The sequence below is a fragment of the Octodon degus genome, unplaced genomic scaffold (genome assembly GCF_000260255.1).
Source record: "Octodon degus isolate 3935 unplaced genomic scaffold, OctDeg1.0 scaffold00087, whole genome shotgun sequence".
In the NCBI taxonomy this organism is placed as follows: domain Eukaryota; kingdom Metazoa; phylum Chordata; class Mammalia; order Rodentia; family Octodontidae; genus Octodon; species Octodon degus.
Window position 1 is genome coordinate 3,789,914 of NW_004524663.1, and position 4,425 is coordinate 3,794,338.

The following is a 4,425-nucleotide window of genomic DNA, read 5'->3' on the forward strand; positions in this document are numbered from 1 at the left end:
CTGTAACCAAATTTCTTTATGATTGTATATTTATAAAAGTTTCTAATTTTTTGCTAGTTTAAGACTAAAATGAACAGGAAAGTGGATATTTTTGTTCCCCTCTGCCCATGTCCTGCTTCTGGTGAAAGCCAGGTCACGCTCTTGCACTAGCCTGGGAAGCCATGGATTTGGGGAGGATGGGTCGGGTTCTAGAACTGGAAGCTCACTCGCTCCCACTAGCTCTGGCTTCTGTGTGCCTGGCCATGGAGGTTGGTTTATGTATGCGCATAAAAACGTGTAAGAAGGCAGAGAAAAGGAAACATTGTAGTCAGGTTAAAATTTATGTTCAGAGGAATGGTGGTAAAATAATCTTCATATAAAAGCAAATACTGAATTTGGCTTCATATACTTTATAATTCCACATTCACATACTTTGTAATTCCTCTTTATGTACTTTATAATTCCACTTTTAAATCCTATAACAAAATGCCTAGATATGGAACAATAGCTAGTATGCTGGACTGTCAAATATTAGCAGAACTAAAATCAAGACAGATCTCATTACCAAAGTTTGTTGTGCTTGTGTGTTTGTCCTCCATGTGAACTCAGCTCACAAGATGCAAACTGAAGGCCTGAGATTAAAGAAGGAAATTAGCAAAGAACTCAGAACCATGGGGAAATACCTACTGTTAGCTGAAGAGGAATGACTGATTTTAGCTATCCAGAACCATCTCAAAAGCTGACTTACATGGCCACTTTCTTATAGTTTGATATTTAGTGAATCTTCAGGGCTTTGCTTACAAAAAAAGAAATCTAAATGAATGAAAGTTCGTGGGTCCTTTCCCCCTTACCATGCGACAAATAATGCTTGCACCAGTAAAATGTATTTATAGGTGCAGGACTCACCGACTGAGCTTGGGACTCAAGCCTTGCCTGCAAGGAGGCTGTCAGGGAGCCAGCGGGAGACATACCCGAGTGTGCCTCTCATATGCAGCTTTAAACTGGAACGCAGAAAGACTTCTGGGCTCTGTGCAGTGATGGACCAGGACTTAAATGTAGAGCCAGGGTCACTGGGCCCTATGGGCACAGTGTGGTTGCCTGCTACAATGGCTGGTAGGCTGCCAGATTTTATATACTGCCTTAGCAAACACTGAGTAGCAATTCTGAGCTTTGTTTATAGTAGTAAATTATTTGAAATGCCTTAAAAGTATAACTATAATAAAACAAAAATAGCAATCAAATAGGCGTGAGAAAGCCATATGTAGAATATAATAAGATGAAAGGCAGGGTAAAATAAAGACGTGAATGTGTCATATCCCCCCATTTCCTACAGGGTCCTGTAAATCTGAGTTTGAATTTCCTGCCAGCCAAGGTACAGAAAGTAACAGGAGCACTTAAAACAATGCTTTGCATTGTGCAGAAGAAATAGGGAGTGGGGGTTTCCGTACATGAATAGTTGATAACTACTTTCAGAGGTCTCTGAAGTGTCATTAAAACAATTACTTTTGGGGCTGGTGAGATGGCTCAGTGGTCTAAAGCACCTACTTAGAACAAGCTTAGCAAAGCACAGGGACCTCCGTTCAATTCCCCAGCACCACATGCCAGCCAGCCCTGCCCCCTGGTGGGCTGAGCTGGCCACACACACACACACACACACACACACACACACATAAATAAATAATTAAAAAAAACAATTACTTTCCTTGATGTGGCACTTCATACTTCAGATATTATTTTCTTTATTTTTTATTTTATGAAAAGATAAAACTTCATCACCAAATACTAAGAGAACAACAATAGTTATTACACTGTGTGTCATTGTCTTTAAAGTAGTTACTCAGAGGACAAACCAAAATCTATAAAGATTCTTACAAAAGGAAACACAATAACACAGAACTTTCTTTTTATAATAATAGATAATTATAGTATGAATGTTCTGTGAGGTAAGATTTGAGAGTATTATTTTTTATTTTGTTTATTTTTATGTATTTAGTACAGGGCCTCACTACAGGCTGGACTCGTAGTGATCCTTCTGTTTTCAGCATCCCAAGCACTGGGATTACAGGCATGTGCCCCATGCCCAGTCTTAGTTGCTGTCTCAGTGCGCCTTGGGGGTGGGGCCAGCATGGTGGTTGAGAGTATTTTTTTTTTCTTTTCAAAGTTTTATTGATAAACATATAGCAATGAGACAGTTTCAAATCAAATCGAAAGTACAGTTTCAACAAATAATACACTGCATATATTCTTCTTAGTGGTTAATTGCTGTACAAGATGCAGAGAGTATTATTAAAACAATAATGTATGTCTTGCTCATGAACCTAGGAATCCCATCTAACTGGGAACACAACACACCAAAAATATGCAGAAAGAATTCTGAGACCGCAAACCAGATGGCAGCAAGTATATATTGGTACACAGAAATCAGCCTCTCATTTAGGATCTCTGTCTTCTTGTTTGACCTAAAATTTTAATAAAGATCACTAATTTTTCCTTTAGACCTACAGTACACAAAAAGTAGTAATCCAATTATCACAGAGAAACTATGACACATATATTTCCAAAATGGGCTCATGCAAAAGCAGAGGTAAGTGCTGCAACAAGAGTGTTAGGGTCAACACTGCAGCCCTGAACGCTCACCAGGTAGATTGAGCAGTGCTGTGACAGGGTTCACTGTCTTGCGCCCAGACCCCGACCCTCCACAAGCCAGCATTTCACAGAATTACCTCAGCAACCTTTCAGGAACAGAAATACCATCCTGTTTGCCCACTCCCAATTTATTATCTTTCAATGCTTTTCTAGGCTCATGAGATAAAATCCTTGCTTAAAATGGCCCACAGGTCTGCAGTGCATTCTGTGGACTGCTGGTTGGTCAGCCTCTTCTACTTGGACCGTTTCACATTTCCTTCCTCTCTCCCTGGAATGTCTCACTCGTGCTGCTCCTGTCAACCTGCAGTGTCATCTCCTTTATAAGCTTACCTGAGGTGGTCATGGTGGTGCATGCCTATTATTTCAGCCCTCTAGGAAGGTGAGGCAGGAGGATCACAAGTTGGAGCCCAGTCTGGGCAACTTAGCAAGGGCCTGTCCCAAAGTATAAATAAATAAATAAATAAATAGCTAGCTGGGGGTGTAGCACAGCATCAAGGCCATTGGTTCAACTCCCTCCTGCTAACCCAGCCTTACCTAGTCCTGGAAGTTAGGTATTCCTGTGCACCTTTAGCACACTAGGAGTTGCAGATGCACTGTAACTCCTTATTCTGAGTGATTAATATTTCCTCTACTGCACTATGAGCTCGGATGGGACAAGGACCATATCTGGCTCCTATATGTGCTAAATACATGTTTACTGGCAAAAATGAAGATAATTATCACAGGACGAGCACGGCATATCTTTCCCGTATATACTATTTAAATTTACTAAAAGATTAAGGAGAAACTTATTCCCTTACTAAAGAAAGGAAATTCATTATAGAGTAGAACGCAAATACCATATGAATTTTAAAGCTAAAAAAGATTTTCAAAATTCAAGAAGGCTACACCCCTAGATTTTTCTAGTGATACTGTGCTTAAAATAACGTATTGACAGTGTGGTAAGCATCCATTTCACAAAGATCTGGGTAACCAAAGCTTCTCTTCATTTTACGTATGCAAATTATTATTAGTGGTAGGTAGTTACTAGTTCCTGAGATACCACCCCGCAGAGGGGAAACGGTTAGGTACTACATCGCAGATTACAGGTGGGGCTGGCGCCAGACCCCAGGCCTCCGGGGACGCATCCAGCACCCGGCTTTTCGTCAGCGCGGGTAGCCGGCCACCTGGTCCCTGCTGCAAGGATGCCCACCCTCCTGAGCCATGTCTGGGGAGGGCGGCCTCTGGCAGGCTGAAGGACACCGTAAGTGCTAATGGAGCAGAACCGAGAAGCGAGTAGGAAGACGAAGCCCAGCGCTTCCCTGTTTCCTAATCCGGGAGGGACCCGAGCTCCCCTGGAGGGCTGCAAACCCCCGCCGCTCCACTCCCGCCCAGGCCCGCGCGGCTCTCCCCCTGGTGGCGGAAACGCAGAGTGCGGCGCGCTTCGGGGACCCGGGCCACCTCCTTCTCGGAAGTGCCTGGCACTAGTAGCTCGGGGGCCTGGAAGGCGGGAAAGCTCCGGAGTAACTGAGACGAGGACGCGCCGCGGAGGTCCACGCGGCGGCCCGGCTTCGTGGTCCTGCAGCGTGGCCAGTTCCCACTCGAGGACGCCGGCCACTGCTGCGGTTAGGAAGCCGGGGCCCCGAGGGCAGCCACCAGGGAGGGTGGTCCCTGGGGACGCGGCGGTGACGGCCACTCCGATCGCCAACGGGAGCCTGGCGGGTTCTGCAGCCCCACGCGGGGCGGCGGGAGGCTGGATCCGCGGGCCGCACGCCCTCCCACCCGCGCAGAGGCGAGGGCGCTGCCGGCGCGGGCGGCGGA